The sequence below is a fragment of the Bufo gargarizans genome, chromosome 8 (assembly GCF_014858855.1).
Source record: "Bufo gargarizans isolate SCDJY-AF-19 chromosome 8, ASM1485885v1, whole genome shotgun sequence".
NCBI classification, from domain to species: domain Eukaryota; kingdom Metazoa; phylum Chordata; class Amphibia; order Anura; family Bufonidae; genus Bufo; species Bufo gargarizans.
In genome coordinates, this window is record NC_058087.1 from 96,174,310 (window position 1) to 96,190,500 (window position 16,191).

Below are 16,191 nucleotides of genomic sequence, written 5' to 3' on the forward strand. Positions count from 1 at the left end.
GTAAAGTTAGGATATTCTTTATAAGTATAGATAAATTATATTGACTCAAATTTACCACTATCATGAAGTTCCACTATCAGAATCGCTTGAATAAGTAAAAGCGCTCCAAACATATGACCACATAAAGTGACAAATGTCAAACTTCCAAAAAAACGGCCTGGTCCTTAAAGTGAAAAATGGCAAGGTCCTTAAGGAGTTAATTATATTGTGTTTGTTTATAATTGTGACTAAGATAAGAATCAGACCACATTATATGAATAATCAATGCATAAATCTAGGTAATGTCAAGGGGTCCACTTACTTTTTCTTGCAACTGTATATTTTCAAGGACAGAAGTTTCAAACTTTGATCCCAATAACTACAAAGGGTACTTTCACACAAGCATTTTAGTTTTCCGGCATAGAGTTCCGTCCTAGGGGCTCTATACTGGAAAATAACCGATAATTTTTATCCCCATGCATTCTGAATAAAGAGTAATCCATTCAGGATGCATCAGGATGTCTTCAGTTCAGTCTTTTTGACTGATCAAGACAGAGATAAAACATGCTACGGTTTTATCTCTGGCCAAAAATACTGAACACTTGCCTGAATTCCAGATCCAGCATTTTTTCCCATAGGAATCCGAAAAAAAGGTGAAAAAAGTAAATGCCAGATCTGTTTTTCCGGATGACACAAATGCCAATAGTTGGCATACGTTTTGATGGATCTTCCAAGCAGTTACGGCGACGGAACTGCTTGCCGGATCACTCTGCCGCAAGTGTGAAAGTACCCTAATAAGAAAACTCACTATTTATAAAATACTGTATTACATAAAGCAATTGAATCATAACAGTGAACTGAATAATACTAAGGAGATAATACATTTATGGTATATTTCACAGAAGGAAAGACATCAACAGAGAACAGTTCTAAATACCTCTGTGATTAAAGTCATACACATAGAAAGGGCAATTGACAGCAAGTATTTTCCCAGGTATTCCTCTTGACCAGCAAACCAATCCATCCCATTCTGGTAAGCAACTTCCTTCTGTCCCTGTATGAAAAGAAACCAATTACTTGTAAAAGTCAATCTTCTTAATATTTATTTTTTCTATCACAATTGTAGTGTTCTAAGTATGTTCTAATTTATTATACATTGTAACTTAATATTTTATGAAATCAGTAGTTTTGAGTAACCAGTTTCCTATGTTTTGAAAACAACTATGTGTTTGTTTGTTTTTTAATACATTTGCTGCCTGCGTCCGTATTGTGGCCTGCATACAGCAGGTCTGCAATATATGGGCACCAGTCGTGTGTGCTCCATTACACAAATGAGGACCCATTCCCTTGAATGGGTCCACAATCCGCAAGATGCAGGGCAGTGCGGAGCGGAGGCACGTAGTAAAAGCCCATGGAAGCACTACGGGGCTCTTCTGTGTAATTTTGGTCCATGCTTCGCACCACAAAAATCCCCAGAACATATTCTATTTTTTTGCGGTGCAGGCTAAATGTTGCGAGTACCATTTAAATGCTATTTGCGGTCTACAGCACAAGCCGTACACGTTTGTGTACATCAGTAGAGTTGAGAAGACATCTGGATGTGCGGGTTAAACGGGTTCGGCCGAACTTCACAAAAAAGTTTGTGTTCGGGACCTGAACTTGACCCCAAAACCGAACACTATTAAAATCAATGGAGACCCGAACTTTTGAACACTAAAATGGCTGTAAAAATGTAATGGAAAGGGCTAGAGGGCTGCAAAATGTGGTTAAGTGCATGACAAGTGCTCTGCAAACAAATGTGGATAGGTAAATTACTTTAAATAACATAAAATACGTAAAAATAAAAAATAATAATCTTGATCTAGGAGGACGAGGTCTATATCGAGTAGGAGGTTGAGGAGGCGGTGGATGTGGAGGTGTAGGTGGAAGCAGCGGTGGAGGAGGAGGAGGTAGCATACACTGCTTTTTGGTTTTATTTATTTTTTAAACATTTTTAATTAGGGTACAGCCCGAAACATTGGAAATATAACCTGTGATAACTCCCTCCAGTCATGCTAAACACACTTTCAGACAATAAACAGGCCAGCACCTCCAAGGCAAAATGGCAAGCTCAGGCGATGTGCCCAATTTGGAGACCCAGAGGTTAAAGGGGGCAGACCCATCATTCAGTACGTGTAGGCGTGTGCACACATACTGCTACACCATTTCGCACGTCCCCGTGATATCCACAATCCAATTGGATATCTTCTCTATCAACTTTTGATTTTCTTTTATGCACCTAACATGGTGATCATGGGTGGCTGGGAATCAGGGTTCCAGGCCGGAGAGGGAGCCTGAGAAAGGGATACCACATCCAAGGGAGGTCAATGGATGAAATTAAATGTAATCAAGCGGAAATGTGGACAAAGTATTGAAGCATAAGCTTCCAAGTTAAGGAGGGGGCACGCAGCAATTACCCACTTTCCGACTCGGTGAGGTAGTGACGATAAATAACAATACAGGACTCTTAAGATGCCCTGTTATTGGAATGATTAATACAAAATTATAGGGATTGTCACTGGGGTATTTTGGATTTAGAAACGTTAGCCAGGAGAGGCCCTGCTGCCGCTTTGTTGACTCTAAATAACTTCTGCCTGATCGTACGTTCCTGTGACGTCCACGATCCATTTGGATATCTTCTCTATCAACTTTCGATGTTCTTTTCTGAGCATACCATATTGATCACGGTAATCAGCGAATCAGGGTTCCACACCGGAGAGGGAGCGTGAGAAAGGGAGACCTCATCCAAGGGAGGTCAATGGCTGCAATGGGATGAAGCGGAAATGAGGGAAAAGTTATTAAAGCAGAAGGATCAAATGAAAGGGCCAAATAAAAATGAATTTTAGAAATGTAAGTCCCTGTCACCTATGCAGAGCAGAGGTTTTTCATCGCCAGAAATGGGTTAATGTCACGCACTAGTGAAACAGGTTATTATAAAAAAAATTGGTCCCTGTCACCTATGCAGAGCAGGGGTTTATTCACAGCTAAAAATTTAAAATATCAACCCAAGAATGTAACAGAAAAATTTGTGAAATTTATTAACCTGTCTACTAGGTAGAGCAAGGGTCTATCACTCCCAAAAATTGGTGAATTTCACCCAAAAATTTAACAGACAAATTAGTGTTTTTTTTTGTTACCTGTCTACTAAGTAGAGCAGTGGTATATCACACACAACAATTGGTGAATTTTACCGGAAAATGTAAACAACACATTAGTGATTTATTTTTACCTGTTTACTAGGTAGAGCATGAGTATATCACACCCAAAAATTGGTGAATTTGCCACCAGCAGCGGGTTTATCAGCGTAAGCTTGTACTCACGCAACTTACAATCACACTACAGTGATGGAATTAAGGACGGGGATCCAGAAGCATGGCCACCCAGTAATCAGCACAACTTAGAATGTGGGCAACTCGGCGGTCGTTGCAGCATGTAATCGCTCGTGTGTGCCTGGCTGCCCAGAGGCAACAAAAAGCTGTCCTCTGTGCGAGGTGTATCCTCTGTGTCCTTTGTATCACCCCAGCCACGCACTAGCAGTGGCGACTCTAGGAACAATATATAGGGGGGGCACAAACATACCACAGTCAAAAATGGGGGGGCACAAACAAAATAAGTATATATCAATAAGATTACAAAATACGAGTGAATTGCGATATGCAGGGATACAGTTATAATAAAGCAATTTACTTACAAAAGAAGCTACTCAGTCGTCTGCTGTGCCGTCCTCTGCTTGCTTCCACGTATTCTTTCCCCTTCTTTCTGTCTCTCGTCAGTGCACAGGCACACTGTTATGGTGGATCTGTGGAAGACACACTGTTATGGGGGCATCTGTGGATGACACATTATGCCTCTCATATCAGCCCCCATATCAGCCCTTATGCCTCATTAGCTCCCATATCAGCCCTTATGCCTCATTAGCCCCCATATCAGCCCTTATGCCTCATTAGCCCCCATATCAGCCCTTATGCCTCATTAGCCCCCATATCAGCCCTTATGCCTCATTAGCCCCCATTATGCCTCTTATTAGCCCCCATATGCCTCCAATTAGCCCCCATATGCCTCCTATTAGCCCCCATATGCCTCCTATTAGCCCCTATATGCCTCCTATTAGCCCCCATATGCCTCCTATTAGCCCCCATATGCCTCCTATTAGCCCCATATGCCCCCATATGCCTCCAATTAGCCCCCATATGCCTATTAGCCCCCATATGCCTCCTATTAGCCCCCATATGCCTCCAATTAGCCCCCATATGCCTCCAATTAGCCCCCATATGCCTCCAATTAGCCCCCATATGCCTCCAATTAGCCCCCATATGCCTCCAATTAGCCCCCATATGCCTCCAATTAGCCCCCATATGCCTCCTATTAGCCCCCATATGCCTCCTATCAGCCCCCATATGCCTCCTATTACCCCATATGCCTCCTATTAGCCCCATATGCCCCCATTTGCCTCCAATTAGCCCCCATATGCCTCCAATTAGCCCCCATATGCCTCCAATTAGCCCCCATATGCCTCCAATTAGCCCCCATATGCCTCCAATTAGCCCCCATATGCCTCCTATTAGCCCCTATATGCCTCCTATTAGCCCCCATATGCCTCCTATTAGCCCCCATATGCCTCCTATTAGCCCCCATATGCCTCCTATTAGCCCCATATGCCCCCATATGCCTCCAATTAGCCCCGATATGCCTCCAATTAGCCCCCATATGCCTCCTATTAGCCCCCATATGCCTCCTATTAGCCCCCATATGCCTCGTATTAGCCCCCATATGCCTCCTATTAGCCCCCATATGCCTCCTATTAGCCCCCATATGCCTCCTATTAGCCCCCATATGCCTCCTATTAGCCCCCATATGCCTCCTATCAGCCCCCATATGCCTCCTATTACCCCATATGCCTCCTATTAGCCCCATATGCCCCCATTTGCCTCCAATTAGCCCCCATATGCCTCCAATTAGCCCCCATATGCCTCCTATTAGCCCCCATATGCCTCCTATTAGCCCCCATATGCCTCCTATCAGCCCCCATATGCCTCCTATTGCCCCCATATGCCTCCTATTAGCCCCATATGCCCCCATTTGCCTCCAATTAGCCCCCATATGCCTCCTATCAGCCCCATATGCCTCCTATTGCCCCCATATGCCTCCTATTAGCCCCATAGGCCCCCATATGCCTCCTATTAGCCCCATATGCCCCCATTTGCCTCCAATTAGCCCCCATATGCCTCCTATCAGCCCCCATATGCCTCCTATTGCCCCCATATGCCTCCTATTAGCCCCATAGGCCCCCATATGCCTCCAATTAGCCCCCATATGCCTCCTATCAGCCCCATATGCCTCCTATTAGCCCCATATGCCTCCTATTAGCCCCATATGCCTCCTATTAGCCCCAAATATGCCTCCAATTAGCCCCAAATATGCCTCCAATTAGCCCCAAATATGCCTCCAATTAGCCCCAAATATGCCTCCAATTAGCCCCCATATATGCCTCCAATTAGCCCCCAAATAGCCCCCATATGCCTCCTATTAGCCCCCAAATATGCCTCCAAATGCCCCATATGGCTCCAATTAGCCCTTATATGCCTCCTATTAGCCCCCATAATGCCCCCAGCAGCCACATTTTTTATAAAATAAAAAATAAAAACACTTACCTCTCCTGTTCCTGGACGGACGCCGCCTGCCATTTTCTTCTCAGTCGACTGTGCTCTAAACTGGCGCGCACAGCGTGAGGTCACAGAGCGACCTCACGCTGTGCGCAGCCCTGCACAGCCGACAGCCGAGGACCAGGAAGTGGTGAGTACAGAGCGTTCACCACTTCCTGGTCCTTCGGTAGAATCGGTACTAATGAGCGCTTCCATAATGGAAGCGCTCATTAGTATTCACCTGGGAGAATTAGCGGGGGGGCACCCGGGGGGGCAAGGGACAACATAGGGGGGGCAATTGCCCCCCCTCGCCCCCCTCTAGCGACGCCACTACGCACTAGTGATGGCCATGAACTGGTCTGGCTGCCACCCTGCTGTGAACATGGTTCCTCCTCCCCATCTCCACATCCTTGACCTCGTTCTCCTCCAGAAATGTGCCCTGGCTGGACAATTGTGTGTCTGGCGTTTGTGGGTGCAGGAAAGGAACCCACCCATGGAGCCACTTGTGAATGACTGGCCGGAAACCCTATGGAATTATCCCTCTTCCACCTCCATCATCGCCAGCAGCGTTTTTTCAAGGAGGCATTGAAGTGGGATAGTAACGCTGAGAACGGCGTAATCGGCACTGGTCGTGTTGGTGGAGTACATATGTATGGGTCCGCGCTAGGTTTCCACAGGCAGGCGTTTCACTAACAGGAAGATTCTATGGAGATTCCACAATGTTACAGGCACATCTCCAATCACAATCCTGATACCAACCAGAACAGAACATCGATAGCTAAAAAGCGTGTGTAGGTGCCCGACCCGGGTTTCGCCTTTGCTTCATCTGGGGCGTTACAAACTAATCAGCCAAAGCTGTGTTCTTACACTTCCCAACTCTTATGTCAGATCCTGTTTCCCGAATTCTGATTCACATATAATTGTATACATTCGACAAACATTTGATTATTTAAAATCGCATTATAAAATCGTATACATTCGATTATTTGAAATCACATTATAAAATTGACCCTTTTAAAACATACAATAAACTCGTATGAAGATTATTTTTGGGTCATACTTCATTATATTTTCTACACATTTCATACAATAAAAGGAATTATGATAACTCCAATGCCTACTTATATAAAAAAAAACACTTATGGAAACTGTTAATATGCTAAGGAGTAGCTAATAAATACCCATGCTAAAACCTCTATTAACCCACCCTGTACCTTATCCACCTATTTTCCTACATATACTAAATAAGGAGCAGATGATGGACACTTGAGGATATCTAAACTGATGATCACGTTCAATACATGCTAACTGCCTTCATGTCCCATTCTATATTTAGGCCTTTAGGTTGCAGGGTATTCAGTTCGTATATCCATTTTGCCTCAATTTTATTGATCTGTTGTACTGCATCCCCACCTTTCCAATTTTTCTGCACATGTTCAACTCCAACAAATCTTAAACCGGCAGGATTATTCCGGTGGACTCTTTTAAAGTGTGCAGATACACTGTGTGACTCAAGACCCCGATTTAAATTGCCTATAATTCGCCAATCCTAGTTTTTAATTTTCTTAAGGTTCTACCAACATATTGTAGCCCGCAGGGGCACTCTAAAACGTAGATTACCCCTGCGGACTCACAAGATAATTGTCCTCTCATGCGCAATTCATTTTGATTGGAGCAGGAGGATATAGTTTTCTGAGTACTACACTTTTTATCCATCATGGATCTATTTTTGCAACCCAAACAAAAACCATACCACACAAAGTTATTTTTGGTGGACTTTTTGGTCTTTGCTTTTAGACATCCTCTTACTATTTTGTTCCGTACAGTGGGTGCCCTCTTAAAAATAAAAGGTGGTTTGTTTGGGATCAGAGGACCAATGACCTCGTCATTCTTCAATATTCTCCAGTTCTTCCTGATTGCCTGCTTGATCTCAGGACAAGAAGCTGAATACACAGTTTTAATTGCCCACTTGAATCTATCAGTGTTTTTCTCTCTAGCTGTTTTTATTCCACCTTGGTTTTCACCAATTACACTTCTTTGATCTTGTAGTACCTCCTCATTATAGCCCTTTTCTTTGAACCTATTTGCAATGATCTCACTCTGTGTCTCATAGTCTGCCTGGTGGGAGCAATTTCTTTTTATGCGTTGGAGCTGACTCTTGGGGACCCCCTGTAGCCATGGGCTATAATGACAACTAGTGGCATCGATATAGCCATTCCTATCTGTAGGCTTGAAGAAGGTTTTATTTGCAAGTCGTTGATTGATGATAGATATTTCCAAATCAAGGAGATTAACCCTAACTTTACTACTCTCCTCCGTAAATTTGATGTTCCATTGATTGTTGTTGATATACTGAATGAACGCCCCTTAGAGAAGATTCATCACCCTTCCAGATACACAGGCAATCATCGATGTATCTTCTCCAAAGAATCAAAATACCTCCTGGTCCTATTTTCTGTATGATTGGGGTAATAAAAATTTTTTCCCAGTAGGATATAAAAAGATTGGCAAAACTGGGTGCAAATTTCACACCCATTGCCACATGTTGGTGGAGTACTCGAAACAGTGCCACAAGGAACACAGGTCTCGCATGGAGGCCCAGTCATTAGTGGTGAAGTGGTGCTGTTCCACAGAGCGACTCACCCGAGTGTGCTGCAGCTGAAACTCCACTATCGCTTGCTGCTACTCACACAGTCTGGTCAGCATGTGCAAGATGGAGTTCCACCTTGTGGGCACGTCGCATATGAGGCGGTGAGCGGGAAGGCTGAAGTTACGCTTCAGCACTGACAAGCGAGCAGGAGCAGGGTGAGAACGCCGAAAGTGCGCACAGACGGCCCGCAATTTCTGAAGCTGCTCTGACTTATCGGGGTAATTTTTAAGGAACCTCTGCACTACCAAATTCAGCACATGCGCCAGGCAAGGGATGTGCGTCAAATCCACTAGTCCCAGAGCTGCTACGAGATTTTGCCCATTATCGCACACCACCAGGCCGGGCTTGATGCTTACTGGCACCAACCACTCATCGGTCTGTTGTCCAAGGCCCGTCCACAGCTCCTGCGCGGTGTGGGGTTTGTCCCCCAAACAGATAGATTTTAAAAATGCCTGCTGTCGTTTACCCCTGGCTGTGCTGAAGTTGGTGGTGAAGGTGTTACTCTGACCGGATGAGGAGCCGGTAGAGGATGAGGAAGTGGAGTAGAAGTAGAAAGCAACAGGAGGCAAACTGAAGCACCCTGCAATCCTCGGTGGTGGAAGGACATGAACCAAACTGCTATCTGCCTCAGGCCCAGCCGCCACTGCATTTACCCAGTGTGCTGTTATTGAGATATAGCGTCCCTGACCGTACTTACTGGTCCACATATCCGTAGTGAGGTGCACCTTGCCACAGATGGCTTTGAGCAGTGCACACCTGATTTTGTCCCCCACTTGGTTGTGCAGGGAAGGGATGGCACGCCTGGAAAAGTAGTGGCTGCTGGGTACGACGTACATAAGGATTATAAACTCTCCGTCTCCACCAGATGGAATGGCAGCATTTCAAAGGCCAGAAATTTTGAAATGCTGACATTCAGAGCGAGGGATCGCAGGTGGCTAGATGGTAATTCCTCTTCCGCTCCAGTGTTTGGGAGATGTAGAGCTGAACGCTTCCGTGGGACATTGTGGAGATGCTTAGTGACTTGGTTGGTGGTGTTGCTAGCAGATCCTCTGTGGGGTGGAAGATAGCACTGTCACTCCAGAGGTGGATAAAGAGGCCGAGACTGCAGCAGAAGAGGAAGCAAGAGGAGCCAGAGACATTTCTTGATTTTTGAGGTGTCTACTCCACTGCAGCTTGTGCTTTGCACTTAAATGCTTGGTCATGCAGATTGTGCTCAGGTTGAAAATGTTTATGCCTTGCTTCAGGCTCTGATTGCACAGCGCGCAAACCACTCGTGTCTTGTCGTCAGCACATTGTCTGAAGAACTGCCACGCCAGGGAACTCCTTGGAGATGGCTTTGGTGTGCTCAGTCCCTTGCTGCGGTGGGAAGTAGCAGTCGTATTGTCTAGGGGACGGCCGCTCCGCTTTTGCACTCTGCTCCCTCTTCTGTTGTGCTGGTGGCTCTCTGCAACCACCGCCTCTTCCTCCAAACTACACAGGTCACTTGCATGACCTTAATTCCATGTGGGGTTGAGAACCTCATCGTCCTCCACATCATCTTCCACCCAGTCTTCACCCCTGCCCTCCTTGACGGTCTGCACACTTTCGAAAGCCACAGCAGTTGGTACCTGTGTTTCTGTCACAGGTAACAAGACAATGCAAAATGAATGTATGACTCACTGGATCCAAAACTAAGGAACAAAAGGGAGACCCCTGCTTAAGACCTGGCACTCTCCCTGACTGCTCAGCCTATGCGAAAATCCCAATGGTAGATGATCGCATATCCTCGTACCTCGACTGTATAACACCTGAACACCCTACAATAGTGAGGGGACATGACCACCGGCTCCCTACACTAGACACGGAGGGAGTCAGGGTCACCTGGGATCCAGCAAACAGGAAATCACAAAAGAATGTAACACTTATCTTGTAGAAGACTGGGAAATAGGATCAGCATGCACACACACTCCAGGAAGTTGTATAAGCCGCACAATAATGCATTATGGGGAGGAGTTTAAAGGGATGCAATCAGTCCAACTACATGACAGCTGAGAGAGGCTAACGAGATGAAGAACTGAAAACCAAAACAAAGAATAGCTCAAGAAGGAGGTTCTGAAAGGCATCTGTCAGAGCTTCTCAGATGTCTGGTTGTGACAGTACCCCTCCCTCTACGAGTGGACTCCGGACACTCAGAGCCCACCTTCTCAGGATGGGACCTATGGAAAGCCCTGATGAGACGAGTGGCCTTAATGTCCGTCACTGGGACCCACATCCTCTCCTCAGGACCATAACCCTCCCAATGAACGAGGTACTGGAGAGAACCGCGGACAACAAGAGAATCCACAATCCTGGAGATCTGAAATTCAAGATTGCCATCAACCATAATCGGAGGAGGAGGCAAAGGTGCGGGTACAATGGATTGAACATAAGGTTTTAATAAGGACTTATGAAAAACATTATGGATCTTCCAAGTCTGAGGAAGATCAAGACGGTAGGCAACAGGATTTATGACAGACAGGATTTTGTAAGGCCCAATAAACTTAGGACCCAACTTCCAGGAAGGAACCTTCAATTTGATATTCTTGGTAGACAACCACACCAGATCACCAACATTCAGGTCCGGACCAGACACACGTCTCTTATCTGCCACACGCTTATATCTCTCACTCATGCTCTTTAGATTATCCTGAATCTTTTCAGGATAATCTTTTCAGGATAAATAGATGACAAAGACGAGGAGAATCTGTCCTCATCAGGTAAACCAGAAGATCCGTCTCCCGAGAAAGTCCCAAACTGCGGATGAAACCCATATGCACCAAAAAATGGTGTCTTATCAGAGGACTCCTGACGACGGTCATTTAAAGCAAACTCAGCAAGAGACAAAAAAGAACACCAATCCTCCTGATTCTCCGCCACAAAACAGCGCAGATATGTCTCCAGATTCTGATTGACGCGCTCTGTCTGGCCATTCGACTGCGGGTGGAAAGCAGAAGAGAAAGACAACCGAACCCCCAAGCGAGAACAGAAAGCCTTCCAGAATCTGGAAACAAACTGCGTGCCCCTATCAAAGACTATGTCTGAAGGAATACCATGCAATTTGACAATGTGATCAATAAATGCCTGCGCCAGCGTCTTAGCATTGGGCAAACCAGGGAAAGGGATGAAATGCACCATTTTGCTAAAACGGTCCACCACCACCAGAATCACAGTCTTCCCCGAGGAACGGGGTAGGTCCGTCCAGATGTGTCCAAGGACGGGAAGGAATGGGTAAGGGAAGAAGAGGACCTGATGGCCGTGAATGAGGGACTTTGGCATGAGCGCAAGTCTCGCAGGCTGCCACAAAACCCTCAACCGACTTACGAAGCGCAGGCCACCAGAATCTCCGAGCGATGAGATCCACTGTGGCTCTTGCCCCCAGGTGCCCAGCAAGGACCGTATCGTGGTGTTCCTTAAAAATCTTGTGTCTTAAAGCGAGAAGCACAAACAAAGACAAAGATCAGGAGCCTCTAACTGGGCTACCTGCACCTCTGCCTCCAATTCAGGAAAAAGAGCAGAGACCACCATCCCTTCAGCCAAAATGGGACCCGGGTCTTCAAAATTCCCACCTCCCGGAAAACAACGTGACAGGGTATCTGCCTTCACATTCTTAACCCCAGGGCGGAACGTGACAACAAAATTAAACCTTGAAAATAACAAAGACCATCTGGCCTGTCTCGGGTTCAGACGCTTGGCTGACTCCAAGTAGGCCAGATTTTTATGGTCAGTAAACACGGTAATAGGGTGTCTGGCTCCCTCTAGCCAATGGCGCCATTCCTCAAAAGCCAACTTGATGGCCAACAACTCCCTATCTCCCACATCGTAATTTCTCTCTGCGGAGGAGAGTTTCTTCGAGAAAAAGGCACACAGTCGCCATTTGGCAGGAGAGGAACCCTGAGACAAGACTGCACCCACCCCCACCTCAGAAGCATCAACCTCAACTATGAAGGGTAGAGAAATATCAGGTTGTACCAAGATGGGAGCAGAAGCAAAACTCTCCTTGATATTAGAAAAGGCCTTACGCGCCCCTACCGACAAGGAATAAAAATCTACTCCCTTTCTGGTCATATCAGTGAGTGGTTTAACAACAGAGGAATAATTCAAAATAAACTTCCTGTAATAATTGTCAAAGCCCAAAAAACGCATCAGCGCCTTCTGATTCTCAGGAGGCTCCCACTCAAGCACAGCGCGGACCTTCTCGGGGTCCATGCGAAAACCAGAAGCGGAGAGAAGAAACCCCAGAAATTGAATTTCTGGAACCGCAAACACACATTTTTCCAGTTTCGCGTATAATTTATTCTCCCGCAGGATGAGCAAGACCTGACGTAAATGTTCCTTATGAGTTTTGAAATCAGGAGAAAAAATCTAAATGTCATTCAAATACACTAATACAAATTTTCCCATTAAATTATAAAAAAATGCTGTTCACGAAATGCTGAAAAACGGCTGGGGCATTCATCAAACCAAAAGGCATAACCAAATTCTCAAAATGGCCCTCAGGGTATTGAAGGCCGTCTTCCATTTGTCTCCTTCTCTGACCCTGACCAGGTTGTATGCCCCTCTTAGATCTAATTTGGAAAAGACTTTAGCCCCAACATTCTGGTTAAACAGGTCCCGGATCAGAGGAAGCGGATAAGGGTCTCGAATAGTGATACTGTTCAGCTCCCTGAAATCCAGACAAGGTCTTAAAGAACCATCTTTTTTCTTATCAAAGGAAAAACCAGCGGCAACAGGTGACTTCGAGGGTCGTATGTGTTCTTTTCTCAGACTCTCAGAGATATAAGCATGCATAGCGACCCTTTCAGGTTGGGAAAGATTGTATAAACAAGATTTAGGCAGCGTGGCACCTGGGATGAGATTAATAGGGCAATCGTACTCCCTGTGCGGGGGCAAATCCTGAACTCCACTCTCAGAGAAGACATCCGAAAATTCAGAGAAATAAAGTGGTACAGTCTTAGTAGAAACCTCAGAAACAGATGTCGTGAGGCAATTCTCTCTGCAAAAGTCTCTCCAACCATTTATTTGCCTTGCTTGCCAATCAATGGTGGGGTTATGTTTAGTGAGCCAGGGTAGCCCCAACACAAGAGGAGTAGGTAATCCGCTAAGGACGAAACATGACACATCCTCAACATGAGCATCACTCACAATTACACAAATATTGTGAACTATGCCCTTTAATGATTTCTGAGAAAGTGGAGCGGAATCAATAGCAAAAACAGGAATATCCTTTCCCAAAGTGCATACCTGGAAACCATGAGTTATCGCAAAATGATTATCAATGAGATTGACAGCTGCTCCACTATCTACAAAAATCTCACAAAAAATGTTCTTGCTCTCTAGCGCCACCCGGGCAGGCAGGACAAAATGGGAACTACAAGCAAATGGAAAACCTTCAATTTCCGCCTCAACCCTGCCAATAGTAACAGATGGAACATTTTTAAAAGATTTTTCCCTTTTTGTTTCTTTATTACTCCCAGAAAACTGCCTGAATCTCCTAGAGGGACAAACATTTGCCAAATGATTTATACCTCCACAACAAAAACAAACCTTCCCATGCGGGCTGAATCTTCTATTGTCAGAGGCAATCAACCCCAGCTGCATGGGCTCCTGCTCAGAAGGGGCTGACAGCGACTGAGACCCCTGCACACAGAATGAGACCGCTGCACTGTCCTGGGACTGAGTATGACAGGAAGGAGAGATCTCTCCTCTCTCTCTAAGATGCCTGTCAATACGAACGGCCTGAGACATAGCAGAGTCCAAGGAGATAGGCCTCTCATGAAAAGCAAATGCATCTTTCAATCCCTCAGAAAGACCATTGCAAAATTGACTTCGGAGTGCAGCATCATTCCAACCAGTATCAGCTGCCCATCTCCAAAATTCTGAGCAATATATCTCTGCGGATTGTTTACCCTGGCATAACAGACGTAGTCTAGACTCAGCCAAAGCAACACGATCCGGATCATCATATATCTTAACCAGGGCTAAAAAGAATTCATCCACTGAACGGAGGGGCCGTGCCCCCACCGGCAGCGAAAAGGCCCACGACTGAGCGTTACCCCTGAGCAGCGATATAATGATCCCCACCCTCCGTTCCTCATCACCAGAGGAATGGGGAAGAAGGCGAAAATGGAGTTTGCAAGCCTCTCTGAAACGCACAAAATTCTAAAAATTCTACCCCCGGAGAACGTATCTGGGAGCGAAATCTTAGGCTCAGAACAAACTTTATGAACGCAAGCTGAACCCGTCACTAGAAACTGAGAAAGAGTCTTACGGAGATGAGCTACCTCCAATGAAAGACCCTGAAAGCATTCAAAAGTGAAACCGGAGCCATGCTTGAGGTGGTTTAGGCGGCTTATAATGTCACGGAAGGTGTACAGCTAACAAGACAATGCAAAATGAATGTATGACTCACTGGATCCAAAACTAAGGAACAAAAGGGAGACCCCTGCATAAGACCTGGCACTCTCCCTGACTGCTCAGCCTATGCGAAAATCCCAATGGTAGATGATCGCATATCCTCGTACCTCGACTGTATAACACCTGAACACCCTACAATAGTGAGGGGACACGACCACCGGCTCCCTACACTAGACACGGAGGGAGTCAGGGTCACCTGGGATCCAGCAAACAGGAAATCACAAAAGAATGTAGCACTTATCTTGTAGAAGACTGGGAAATAGGATCAGCATGTACACACACTCCAGGAAGTTGTATAAGCCGCACACTAATGCATTATGGGGAGGAATTTAAAGGGATGCAATCAGTACCACTACATGACAGCTGAGAGAGGCTAACAAGATGAAGAACTGAAAACCAAAACAAAGAATAGCTCAATGAGGAGGCATCTGTCAGAGCTTCTCAGATGTCTGGTTGTGACAGTTTCGTCATCATCCGAGATGTGCTGCGATAGTCCTCCCATGTACTCATCTTGAAACATAAGTGGTCGGGCATCCGTGCATCTCTTCCACTTCTGGGGCAGGATTAGGTGGATCGCCCTGGGAAACCCTGCTAGCAGAGTCATCAAAAAGTAGAAGAGACTGCTGCGTGACTTGGGCCTCAGACTGCTTGGCTGATTTACAAGGGGATGAGGTGAAGACTGATGGACATTGGCTGCAGTTGCCAACTCTGATCTTTAAGCAGGAGACTGGGTGGGAGACAATGTGAAGGAACTGGAGGCACTGTCAGCAACCCAATCTACTATCGTCTGTACTTGTTCTGGCCTCACCATTCATAGAGCTGCATTAGGCCCGACCAAATACCGCTGAAGGTTCTTTCGCCTACTCGCACCTGAGGAAGGTGTTTCACTTGTGCGTGTAGCTTGCACGGATCGACCACATCCTCTCCCTGCAACTGGAGCTCCACCAGCAGCACCACATCCGGGGCCACGTCCCTTATTTGATGCTCTCCTCATATTTCTCAAATATAGGATCTTACCCAAAATGTGTGTGTTTTTTAATAACAGAATATAACACCAGTATATAGCACTTGTATCTCATACTGACACATGCAGCAAAGGTTGCAAAAATAAGTATTTTGCCCAAAATAGGTTTTTTTTTAAATAACAGAATACAACAACAGTATCTAACACATGTATCTCACAATAACATATGCAGCAAAGGCTGCAAAATTAAGATTTTTTACTTAAATTGGTGTTTTTTTTTTAATACCTGAATAGCACAGCAGTATCTAAAGCATGTATCTCACACATACAGAAGCAAAAAATAATTTTTGAATGACAGATGCAAACAAGGCTGCTAGATTTTTGCCCTAAATGTGTTTTTTTAATAAAAGAATATGACAGCAGTATATAACGCTTGAATTTCACACGTACAGATGCAGACAAGGCCGCAAATTAAGTACTTTGCC

At 45.5% G+C, this 16,191-nt stretch overlaps 1 protein-coding gene across 1 annotated transcript in view; it reads right to left on the reverse strand.

The window, feature by feature from the left end:
* PTH2R (parathyroid hormone 2 receptor) overlaps positions 1-16,191 on the reverse strand; it is a 1,033,981-nt gene that overhangs the window by 950,364 nt on the left and 67,426 nt on the right. Inside the window, exon 2 of the mRNA XM_044303853.1 lies at positions 917-1,033. The gene's annotated coding sequence lies outside the window, so the exon portion shown is untranslated. The remainder of the gene's footprint in view (positions 1-916; positions 1,034-16,191) is intronic.